Source organism: Protopterus annectens, chromosome 2.part0 (assembly GCF_019279795.1).
Source record: "Protopterus annectens isolate FY-2018-M chromosome 2.part0, PAN1.0, whole genome shotgun sequence".
NCBI lineage: Eukaryota > Metazoa > Chordata > Ceratodontiformes > Protopteridae > Protopterus > Protopterus annectens.
This window is the reverse complement of record NC_056728.1, coordinates 1,361,749,304-1,361,762,777: the sequence shown is the minus strand read 5'-3', so window position 1 is coordinate 1,361,762,777 and position 13,474 is coordinate 1,361,749,304.

Here is a 13,474-nt window from a genome sequence, read left to right as displayed (position 1 = left end):
TCTGATGAAGTAATACATGGGCAGAGTCATATAAAAGACAAAGGAAGGTCGAGGGAATCAAACTATGTACTGCAGGAAGAAGCCTTTTAACAGCTTATAGTTATATTCATCTGCACAAAGTATTAGACAAACTATTGTAGCCAAAAAAACACTGCATTTCATATGTATATGCTTGCAAACAAGTAGATAAGTAAAATGTATTTATAGTCAAAATATTAATATTAATCTCATAGCGTTTATGCTATCCAATTTAGTCTCAGCTAAATAATAAACATACAGCATTCAACAGAACAAGGAAACCAATGATGATATCCAACGAACATGGTTCATATGATACCTCTGTTTACTATAATGAATGTCCTTGCTTTACACCTTAACTACTCTGGATCATGGGTAGTTTCTAGGCGTGCAGTCCAGGGGAACCATTGAGTAGCCTAGTCCATATTTCAGGTAGCCCCAAAGCACTGTCTGGTTAAATTACTTGGTTAAGGACATGTTAAGGCATAAATATGAGGGTAAATCAGAGATATTCTGCAAAATGTAAGTCAAATAAGAGAAGACTACTTTAAATTACTTAAAAGCTAACAGAACAGGAGGTTTTGCATCATGCATTGTATGCACCACAAAATTATGAAATCTGTGTCTGGCATTGCCAGACTGTTATCCTCAGTGTTCTACCACAATAAAACAAAAAAAGAAAAAAAACGTTGAAGGGGGATGTAGAGGACTAAGTAAGGTCTTCATCCTTGTTTCTTGCAAAAATGCTTGATGCACACACACTTCGCTGCTTCACTAATCTGGGATTGTCTCATTGTTTGTAAATTGTTCTCCATTGTCAAAATGTTTGGTGTATGCACACACTTCATCACCTCACTAATCTGCGATTGTTGCATTGTTCATTAGCTGCTTTCCATTGTCATAATGCTTGGTCTGTGCTGCATTGTTGACTAGAATCTCACTATGTGTTATCCCCAATCACATTGTATGTTTTTTTAAGAAACATCCTTATTAAATTATCACTTTTGATATTTTATTGAATAATCATTTATGATATAGGCAATCATACATTTATATAAATGAAAACAACTTGTATTGACATATTTCCAGTTGCAAACATTATACATCACGCATAATATATCCAGTCATTGTCAGTCAAACATTACAATGCATATGCAATTCCTGTCTTCCCTTAAACTTTGTACTTCCTCCAAAACATTATTCTGTGTGTATTGTCCCCACAGTTCCCATTTTTTCTATGTAATTTGCTTCTACCCTTTTCTAAAGATCCCACTTCCAGTTGTTTTATCTCTGTTGCTATATTCACTACTTTTAGTATGGTTGGTTTATATTTTTTTCCATTTTCAAGTAATTGCTTTTTGGCAGCCATTGGAATTAAACTCAGCAAGGTCTTAGTATGTCTAAGCAATTCCAGTTCTGTATCATACCTGAAAAAATAATGTACTTAGTTACACCAATTTCCTCACCCAGTATTTATGATAGATTAGTCTGCAGGGAATTTTTAAAGTCTGCCAACTCATTACACTCCTAAAAAATATGTTCCCAAGTATTTCTTTCTCCACATCTCACCTCCAACACTTGTAATCTACCCGAGGAAAAGTTCATTGGAGTCTCCTTGGGGTACACAAATACCAATGCAAACACTTCCGAGCAAAGATCCTAAATCTTCTAGACTTTGTTGCATATTTGGGAGTCATACATATGTCCATCCATTGTTTCTTTGTGAATTGCTTATCCATTTACACTTTACATGTCTTTCTAAACTGCTCTGATTGATTCCTATAGTTATCATACAATATGTATATTGACATGTGGTCTGCTATGTGTGGCATGCTTGCATTTCCTGCATGTATATCACACAGAGCAGATGCATACATTTCCTGCATGCACATCATATAAAGGAGACTATCTGCTCAAATTTTAAAATAAAAATGGATTTTTTTAATTTAAAATGGACTTCTTTTAAGTTAAAAAATGGACTTTTTTGTAACTAAATGCTATATGGTGGGCCCCTAATCCAGCCTGAGCCCTAGGCAGCTGCCTAGGTCTCATATTGCTGCATATGGCTCTGTCTGAAACCGATTAAATACATTTGAAAGAGATGACTAAACTGTCTGCAGACCCAGAAAAGATTTCACCAAAGGTACTTGGGAAACTTTCTAAAACATTCAGTTAAAGTCCTGGAGTTTTCACGTTATTGCATTGCATATTTTGCAAGCTAACAAGAAGTCTATTGGGCAATCCCTCTTAAAAAGTAGAACTCTACAAGTGAGCCAGAACAGTATATACTTGCCAGAGTATCATTTAGAAGAAGGTCATGGTAACATTATTAAATAGTATTTAACCATATTTTCAGAATGTTCTTATGTAAGCACATTCATCTGTTGAAGCACACCATTTGTGTCTTCCTTTCACCACTTTTATTAATGAAATTTGATATATTTCTGAGACATACTTATGTAAGTACTAGAAAACATCATAAATTTACAACCCGCGAAATCTTGTCTAGTAATCTGATTCAGCTTTTGACTGGATGTGGGAAGAGGAGAATAAAGGTTTCACAACTGATGCTTATTGTTTTTAATTTTGTAAGGTATTTGCACTATCCATCTGGGAAGAATCTGTGGAAAATAAAGGGGGCATGAACTGTAACATGAACTTTTGTGTAGACATCTGGCTGCATGATAGCGGGTACGAGTGTTTTGTCTGCTCAGGTGTCCCCTACTTGTTTGCTGCAGTATGGGTTTATTATGGGCCTGCTCTCTTTATTTTCACCAGGCACAGAAATAAGACAAACCAATGGACATATTCAATTGTAGATGGATAGAAAGAGAGTGGCTGTGGATCCTAACCAATTTGGATACAATCATATGAATTCCATTACATTCCTTGAGTAGACGGATACCTGCAGGTTGGCATTCAGTGTACAGAAGCATAGCATGATGTTTGTCAGTAAAATGATTGCAGCAGTCATGTATGAGAAACATATGGGTTACACTTGACTATGGTTGCATAATTGCTGCAGCAGAAGTTAATTGTTTTGCATAGTATGGAAACAGTCTCCCCACTTGTAGTAAATATTTGGAAAATGCTAGCTAGTCAAGTAAAGAAAGTGAGAGAATCTCTGATTCAAAGACATGATGAAGCTGCATAAAGACTTCATTAGTTGGTAATCACCATGTCTCTTAATCAAACATTGCTCTGTTAAACCTGTTCTTCCTTCTAGCCTACTCATCATGGTAGCATATGCACCCCTCTTATACAAACAAACATGGACACGCATTCACACGCGAGCACACATACAGATGCGCACACACACACACACACACACACACACACACACACACACACACACACACACACACCCAAATACACACACACACATACATATATATCCACAGCTATACTTACCAGAATCACAATTACTCCCACAGGAGTAAATGGGTGAAGGCTGTCAAGGAACAGCATTCTTTTTTTCTCCTGTTGTACAAACTAACTTTGCCGAGAGATTCAGCACGGTGCTAAGTTAATCATGAACTGCAGCCATTTCTAAGGGGTAGCACATAGTTAATATAGCAATAACCCATGCCTGGGTGTGGGTAATGCTGGATTTACCCACAATTGGTGTGGTTTGGTCATGAGGGCGAAGCCCGAGTGGCCAAACAAAGCCAACCATGGGTAAATCCAGCATTACCCACACCCAAAAGTGGGTTATTGCTATTATGCAATGACATTATTTAAGAAAAAAAATAATTTCTTTTCTTAAATAATGGCATTGTATAATGCCTCCTTGCTGCCCTTCCACAGCTGTTTGGTATTCTGCGGCAGTTCTGATGTACTGCGCATGCGTATACCTACGCAGTACATCAGAGCTGTGGGCAAAAGCAACAGAAAAAGCAAGATCGCCGGTGCTTTTTAAAAACTGTTTTGCTATGTTAAATGAGTTTAACATAGCGAGACAGCTTTAAAAAAAGCAACAGAGAATATCCGTTGCTTTTTTAAAGCTGTCGCACTATGTTAAACCCATTTAACATAGCGAGACAGTTTTGAAAAAAGCAAAGGAGAAAGCAAGATCTCCATTGCTTTTTTAAAGCTGTCTGGCTATGTTAAACCCATTTAACATAGCAATACAGTTTTGAAAAAAGCAACAGAGATCTTGCTTTCTCCGTTGCTTTTTAAAAACTGTTTCGCTATGTTAATTGAGTTTAACATAGCGAGACAGCTTTAAAAAAAGCAACGGAGAATCTCTGTTGCTTTTTTAAAGCTGTCTCGTATGTTAAACTCGTTTAACATAGCAAGACAGTGTGAAGCAACGGAGATCTTGCGTTCTCCGTTGTTGCAAAAAAAAGAGTTATAGTAATGGAAAAAGTCCGGGCAACCAGACCTTTTTCCATTACTATAACTCTGATTTACAACATGCACTCTGACCAATCAGTGTGCACATTTTTGAATATTTAATGGGGGGGGTTGTTGTATAATTAGCATTAGTCACTCCTCCAGATTGCTACTTGCATAGTAGGAAAATGGTACCTGAATCGGCCTACTTTCATGAAGAAACCTTCCAAGTTAAGGCTTCCCCATTGCTATCAGCCCTTTTTAATCCCTTTGTATATGTGAATTTGTGTTTGTGTGTGTATGTATGTTTCTGTATGTGAGTGTGTGTGCATGAGTGTGTGTGTGTGTGTGTTTCTGTTTATGTATATCTATGTGTGTGTAGGCCTGCCTATCTGTATCCCTGTGTCTGCACATCTGTGTGTCTGTTTGTTCCCCTGTCAATGTTAATAATGTGCAAAATACCTTTGGTATGGATGATGGGGGGGGTTGTACTGACTGGCTGTCTGACTAGTTGCCAAGCTTAAACCTTTGGTAGGATAAGTTGATTAATTTTTTTATGTTTTTCTATCTTGAAGTACTTAACTGTTAGTCACAAGATGGGATTATATGTTTACAGATAAATCTTGGGTTGTTTATGGTAAAACAGTTTGTCCAGATATGTAACTGGGGGGGTGGGGTCAAAAGAGGCAGCTGTACTGAGGGAAAGCTGTTAGAGGGTGTGATTGGCAGGTACCGATAACTGACGAGTATAGTCCTGGCATTGCTTTTTGAAGTTGCAGGGATATCAGTACTTCACAAATGAATGCAGATGCTTTATTTAGAGTCATAGCTGAAGCTGTAAAATGGTCTATGTGTGGTGGTTTAAACTGTATAAAACTGTTTGCTACATTTGTAGCTAGCAACTTGCTAAAGGTCCTACTGGAGTAAACGTGATTTATTTTTTTTTTGCCTTCAATTTTTTTTCATGCTACTGGTAACCTGGCTATAATTCTGAATTTGTCTACAGTGCTTTTCTTTGTATAACAATGTTAAGCTATGAATGTTTTTTATTAATGAATAAAATAATTTATGAAAAAATTGAAAGTTGAAGTATAACTACAAAAAGTTTTGCTTTCCAGAGTGCTTCAATGCTGCGAAAAGCTTTGTCATATTTTGTTGTGGACTTCTGAACACTACAAATCTCTACACTGTGTGGGATGACTTGTGTCTATATGTGGAAAGTGGTGCAAAGGACAGGCATTTAAACTGGTTGCAGCTTCTCTGTAACTCATCAATAAAATGCTTGTTTTCTCTAAATGTTACTATGTTTAGTTGAATGTAGAATTATTTCTATAAATTAGTGAGGAAGCAACATACGAATGTCTTACTTTCTATTGTAGAGCCTCACCAATAAGATCATATATGATCCTTCCCATGAGCCTCCTGATTTTACTTAGCGTTTGCCTGCCAGAGATTCATTAAGTATACTGTACTTATAAGACAGGCTTCCTTTACAGGGACAGGGAAGTGTTAGCTCTGGAATGCATGAAACATGTCATCACCATATCTCCCACCTCATGTCTATTGACAACAAGCCTCCCTGTGCACCTCCAATTGACCCATTCATTTCCACTCAGGAATGAAAGCCAACCAATCTATTCCTTTATCAAGGTAAGAGAGCTACGGCTCTTTCATTCCCTGGTTGGGCAAGAGAAAATTAACCCTTTAATTTCCTTTAAGAGCATATAATCAATATCTGGCAGGTTTTCCTTAATGTGAGGGTGTGCACCTTCTATGCCTAACTTCCTTCTCATGGCTTTCATGTAAGCCAGTACCTTGACTGGCTCGCCCATGCCTCTACTTCATAACTCTCAACTGTACAGATGTTTGCAGAATGTTAAGATTTTTCCCTCATATTTTTGGTCTGTTTTTCATAAAATTGTGGTTTTTCTTGCAAATTAGTAGCAAATCATTAAAGACTGAAGTTAGAAAATAATAACAGACATTTGAGTTTCAGACTTCATACCATTCAGAAAATTCATGCTAATACAAAAGCTGTTATTCCATCAACTTTTAAGCTTGTAAGAACAATATTTAGAAATTGTCCCTATTTTTGGGAATTTGTCCCACTTTTATTTATGGCTTTGTCCAGATTTCTTGCTCTTAGTGGTTGAGAGGTATGCTCTGCATAACTTAAAAATGTTTTCTGGCTTCACTTTTTTGTTTGCTGTACCTGTCATACCTGCCACCAATAATCCCTCAGTACTCCTGTAGGGTCATTTAGGTAGTGAGTCACATCAAGCCCCACCCATCTAAGGAATGGTAACTTTGCATTAGATATTTACTGCCATGCTCCCTAACTCAGTGTTTCCAGCACTTCATTTGCCCAAACCATTTGGGTCACAGTTAGTCTATGTCACATAACTAAGGCCATCAGTATGTAGATAATATTATGCCATAGTAACTTTAATAGATTCATATATTGTAATAGCAGCTTGCAAACAAGCAGCCTTCAAGAATCATTCCAGAAGCTTGTTATTACATATATCTGTCTTCTCTGTCATATATAATTATTTATATCTGAAAGCACTAATTGCTGCCATAGGGAGCTAATTCCATTGGTGTGATAGATAGGTATTACTCCTGGTTATATTTCATTTTGTGGGGGGGTTCAAATGTTGCCCTGTTGCTCTGCGGTTCTCCCTGATCTATATTCCTCCAGGCCATGCACACAATTTTGCAGATCAACTGGCAATTTAACCATGACAGGTTGGAGTAACCAGGCCCCATTCCCACAATGAAAAGCTTCCCATGAGAAGCACAGGCTAGCTGCACTGTTCTGGCTTTCCCAACTTATGTACGCTGATATTCACCATAGAGCATGAGAGGGTAATGAGGCTTGGCCTGTGGAATGCCCCTGCTGCAGGCCTTACATCAGTGGTGCCTCCCAAATTCACCTGCACACTCAGCCTTGCAACCCTCTTTAGCCTCAGTCTCCACTGGGACTATGGAAAATGGTATGCCCATCAGTACTTCATCCCTGTTTTTCCTGCAGTGAAAAATAAGCAGACATAGTCTGGTCATTCACCTCCACCAAACTCCAGCAGATAAAGGGGTCTCTAAATGAAATCAAGTCACTCGGTGGTAGTCAGGCCTTTATCTTTCAAGGCCAACAAAGCTGGGTATATTTGCCTGTTATTGATGTTTATTTTCAACATGAAGTTATCATACATTCTTGTTAGCTTCTTCAGTTGTGCTTAAAGTACTACTAGATTGATGTCACCACTATGACAAGAACAGGCCTCTTAATACAGTGGCATTATTTATTTTTTGATCCTTCTGGAACAAAATATCTTACTTTCAAACCTAAGTATATTTATTTTCATGAATTTTGTCTCTTTTTCCTCTAGTTGTGCCAGATGTCTGGAAAGAAAGCTAAAGAATGCAATGTTATATCCAATATTATATTCTATTACATTGTTCTTTTTAAATAGTTCTTACTTCCAATTTAATAGGCTACCAAATAATATTAAAGCAAGCACTTGTTTAGATATTTTTAAAAATAACCTGAACACATTATGAGAATAACTTTTTGGTGTATTGGCAGGCTAGAAGGGCATTATTGTACATTTCTGAAATGTCTGTATGCATATATTCCATTACTATTATATTCTTTCAATAAGTGCATTGAAAAAGTTGCCACAATGTTTTCCAGAGTGACAAAGAGAGTATGGGCTAATAATAATCTCACTGTACACATCAAGGTGCAGGTTTACACAGCCTTTGTTTTGAACATATTACTGTATGCCAGTGAAACATGGACTCTGGACTCAAAACAGGAGCAATGGTCAAATGTATTCCATATGCAGTGCCTTAGGCACATACTTGGTAACTCATGCTTGAGATCACGGGCATCACCTCCATATTCACCATCCTGAAAGAGAGACGTATGCATTGGTTGGGTCATGTCTCATGCATGATGGATGGCTTAACACCAAAATACCTCCTTTTTGGACAGCTGGAGTATAGAAAGTGGCCCAAGTTGCACTACAAGGAGATGTGCAAACATGTCCTCAGTGCTCTCTTCATCAGTGCAAACACCTGGTATTCTCTCACCTCAGACAAGATTATTAGGAAATGTGAAGTGAAAGAAGCTCTCTCTATGAAGAAACCCACCTTGGCAAGGAGAGCAGAGGATAAGAGAGCCCTTAGGAAGATCCTTGCCTGTGATACCAGATCTGCATCTGCCTACTGTTGCTCAGAATGTGGAAAGGACTGCCACTCCCAGATTGACTTGCACAGCCAAAGAAGACACTGCTTGGATCAGTCCAACAGAGGCACAAACCCATGATCTTTTGGGAGCAGAGGATGCCTACTACAACATTTCTCTGCCATGAATCTGCACTTTTTATTGTTTTGCCAGATATTTGGAAAGAAAAAATACAGAATTATATTCAATAACAGTTCAGCCATAGCTGGCTTCTTGGTGTGTCTGTACAAATCCCTGACTATGGCCCAGGTCCCCTTGGTATGAATCCCTGACTATGGCCCAGGTGTCCTAGGTACAAATTCCTGACTATGGCCCATGTGACCTAGCTAAGAATCCCTGGCTATGGCCCAGGTGCCCTAGGTTTGAATTCCTGACTATGGCCCTGGTGCTCTAGGTTTGAATCCCTGACTATGGCCCAGGTGTCCTAGGTTTGCATCAGTGACTATGGACCAGGTGCCCTAGGTTTGAATCCCTGACTATGGCCCAGGTGCCCTACATTAGAATTCCTGACTTTGGCCCAGGTGTCCTAGGTTTATACAGTGGCTTGAGCACTGAAGGGGCCAGTACATAGGAAGAGGAATGTTGAGGTAATGCACCTGCTCTCCTCTTTCATGGCGGAGAGTAGGATATGTCTGTCTCAGGGCATACATAGTGTCCTCAGTTTTCTCTCTTATAAACCAGAGACACATCTGTAGTTGAAGGAATATAACTGCAGGTAAAAGATTAGATAATTCTTGGAGACAGATGACTCTTCTCTTATAGACACCCCTTGCACATCAACCTCCTTAGCATTACTTAGGCATGCAAGGAGACTGATAGGGTGCAAATAGTTAGCTGTCTGATGGTTCCTAGATGATGACCCAAATGGCAGTTACTCCCACCTGCTGTGAGTAATGAATATGCACTAATCTCAGACCCAATAAGGGATCAAGGTGTAGAAGGCCTTAAAGGACATGGAAGACAAAAAAACAAGTGGTTGTGGAACCAAAAGTATTGAGCAAACAAATGTAGCATATTAGAAGCAATAACTCCCATTGTTCTGCTAGGTATACCTATCAAGTGTCATATGGGCAGCATGACTACAGAGGGGCATGTCTTTAGCCCACGAAAGTGAAGTTCAATTACCAGCCCTATCACTGGTGAAGCAAAGTAGGGAGGGAGAAGGAATGAAGGGGCTTGTCTGCTCACCTTTCATGTGAGGAGAAAAAGGTAACAGGAGCTTAAGAGCACTTAGGCTTGGTGTGATTTCCCTGCTGGAATCCTGAGAAATAACCTCCCATGATCTGAGGATTGTTTGTGGGACTACATGTTGGTAACATTTCTTCCAGAAATAAAGAATGACTAGTGCAGATAGGCAATGCACACCCCTTCCTTATTGTAGCCAAGTGTATACAGGGAATATAGGGCTGTAAAAAAAAAAAAACTCAAACCATCTCTAATGATTGCCTTAATGACAACATCTCTCCATTTACCCTCACCTCAGTGACGTGGGAAAAAGGATTAATAGACCAAGAAAGAGTCTGATTGCCAGTAGGCAGTGGGGGACAAAAATATACAAAAAATACAAAAGTGCCATATGGACAACTCAATGAGCCTTTCTATTGGGTCTATATTAAATAATCGAAAGTTGTATTCACCGAACGGTATTTACATTGAAAATACCATTCAGTGAATTCTGAATATTGTGATCACAGCTTAGTGAAGATCAGAAAATTTGCCCTTTCCTCACTGTAATGCATTCTCGGAGTTGGTATATATAATTAGCAGGGGGTGTGGGGGCACAGACCCCTACAAGAGCGAATTCGCTGAACTGTATTTTCGATGTAAATACCGTTCGGTGAATTCAACTTTTGATTATTTAATATAGACCCTTTTCTATCTACTAAGGTAACACTGTAGTCAAAAGTAAATTTGCTGTCCACCAGGATCTTTAGGTGTTTAATTATATTATTAATTTGTAGATGTTGTCCATCTGTTTTTTTTTCACAGACATAGTAATGAATACTTTTTAACACTGAAAGGCAGGTTGTTGTTATTTCACCTGTAGCTTTCTGAATTAATTCCATTACAGTTTGCTCCATGAACTTGTGCAGAAAACGTCAGTCTGTTAGATCCAGGATTATCAGGGTCAGCCATGACTCTGTTCTTATGTAGCTGGAGAGTAACTGGCATCTGGTGCTGGTGCTGGTATAATGCAATATACATGCCTTTTTGCAGCTTTAATGCTTATTTTATTATTTACTTCTTAACTTTGAATGGAAGTTATCATTTTGGATGTCTGACATGCATATCTGCCTGTTCTATAACTAACATTCTTGGCATTATAGTCTACTGCTTAGCCTGATTAAAATAAACCCTGCATCTGAAAATTCTAATGCAGTTAAACCTAGTAAGCAACATCTAAAGGCACAGGTAAAATACATGCATGTTTATTTTTTCCCTTGGTGAATTATCTGAGATAAGTTCCAAGGTGTTGCTGGATAGAAATGGATAGACAGACACAGGAAGTTATCACCTTGAGACAGTGCTTCCCTTAAAAAATGTGACAATTGAGCTGCTGTAGTTTAATAAAACAAGTGGGAAATCCTTTTCCTAAAAATCAAGAAAATGGTACAGGAGAGAAGTTTGCTAAAATTGATAAAGTCTGAATTTAAAGTCTTAATTAAATATTGATGCTTTGTCATTTCTATTTAGAAAATAGTTGGCTTGAAATAATTTTGCATTTTTTAAACAAGCAACAATTAGGTAATGTGATTTTCTTTTTTTCCCCCTTAATTAAACAACAACTGGTGGAGTCACTTATGGAATGGTTTGCTCAAAAAAGTGGAATGGGAAATCAAATACAGTCAGCTATCAGTAAACTCTGAATTATTCACTTCAATAGTTACTGCTGTTATTCAACCATTTGTGTGCATATTCCATTTTCAGTTAGTTTTATAATTTTCATTTTCATGATTTTTAATGTAGCAGTACTATGTTATCTTGCATTTATCCAGGCTATGACAATTGAAGGGAAAGTAGCAAAGATAAGGTAGAATAAACTGGGATAGGGCACCAGGCACCAAAATAGCTTCTCCTCTGACCAATATTCTAAGGGTATAGAGATTCTAACTGACAGGGTATCTGAGGCATTTGAAGACTTGCAAACAACAAACTACAACATAAATGAGTACCACGCCAAAAACTTAAACAAAAAAGAAAAAAAAAACAGTAGCAAAACACAAGTTCAATACATAGCTAAGCACCAATGCTTTATTAATATAAACTGTTGTTAATGACCTAGAACATATCTAGTTTCATCAGGCATTGAAAGCTAGGCATCAGTTCCTCCTCATTTACATACCTATTATAAATAACAGTGATGGACTTAACGCTGCTGCTGTGGTTACCAGATAGCCAGTACATTTACATTTTCTGGTGTACTCCGCCAGATTCCACTTTTGGAGCAGATCAGTTTGCTAACTGCACCCTCCTCCAGCAACATACAAGTAACGTATATTTAACTATCCTCAGTGTAACACAGGTGGAAGATGTCATAGAGTAGGCCTTGAAGTTACTGCTTACCATAACTGCTGCTTTACCAGGTCATGCCAACATAAACATATAAATTAGTAGTATAACTAACATTTAAAATTGTAAGTGCAAAACAGTTTTAAGGAAGCAGGTACTATTATCAGATAATAAGAATGCAGGTTGGCAGCTTAAAATGCAGGAGTAGCTACGCTTACAATAATATATCTTCTTTTCTGATTTTTTTATCTGCGTTCCTTTATAATCTACATTTTTAACTGCACGTGTCAGTGCACAAAGTGTCAAGTGGTTTCAATGCCATGAGTTACAGGGTAAGTGTTTCAAAGGTTCAGCAGTCAAGCATATGACTTATCCACTTTGAAGAAACTTGATTGCTGCAGATCCTTATTGACACAAATATTGATTACAGTAGAAAAGGATTTCAATTCAGAGATCTAGATTATCTTTAGAGAAAGTCAGTGACTTATTTCTGAAGGTGAAAAAAGTTTATTCCAAAAGAAAAATTCATAATTTTGGAAGGTTAATGCTGCTGTCACACTTTTCTGTTTTTGTTGTATGTTTTTACTGTTATATTTCCTGATCTGGTGTTAGCTTACTCAGTCAGACATTTCAGGTATGCACTTTCAAATGGCTCCCTATTGAAATGTTGGCACTCGAAATGCCAAGTACCAATAAGCTGAAAGAGAAGAACGAATTTTGAAAAATTCGATTCTCTTTCAAATTTCTTTTTGTTGGGGGGGGCCTCTGTACCTCAACACACCCCAAACATACAGTATATATATATATATATATATATATATATATATATATATATATATATATATATATATATATATATATATATATATATATATACCCAATTCTGAGCTTGCCATGCCTTGGAAAATGGTATCTCATTCTTAATATATGTAAATCTGATTTTTGGGCCATTTAGTCTCTATATTTCAAGACTGATTCTAATGGGTCCTGACATTGCAAATGTTTACCCTTTCAAATTACACTGGTCATTGGATAATACACTGCCATATATTCCTGACAGTAGTTACTTCTTAGAAGAACCACACATACACACACACACACACACACACACACACACACACACACACACACACACACACACACACACACACACGCACACAATGTGTGTGTGTGTGTGTATATATATATATATATATATATATATATATATATATATATATATATATATATATATATATACCTATGGGTCTACTTCGACCCATCAAAAGCTCACTTTTGCAAATCGCAAGTGAGCGAATCCACTTCAGCAAAAGTGCATTTCAGCAAAAATGCACTTTCGTGAATTTCACTTCACTAATACAC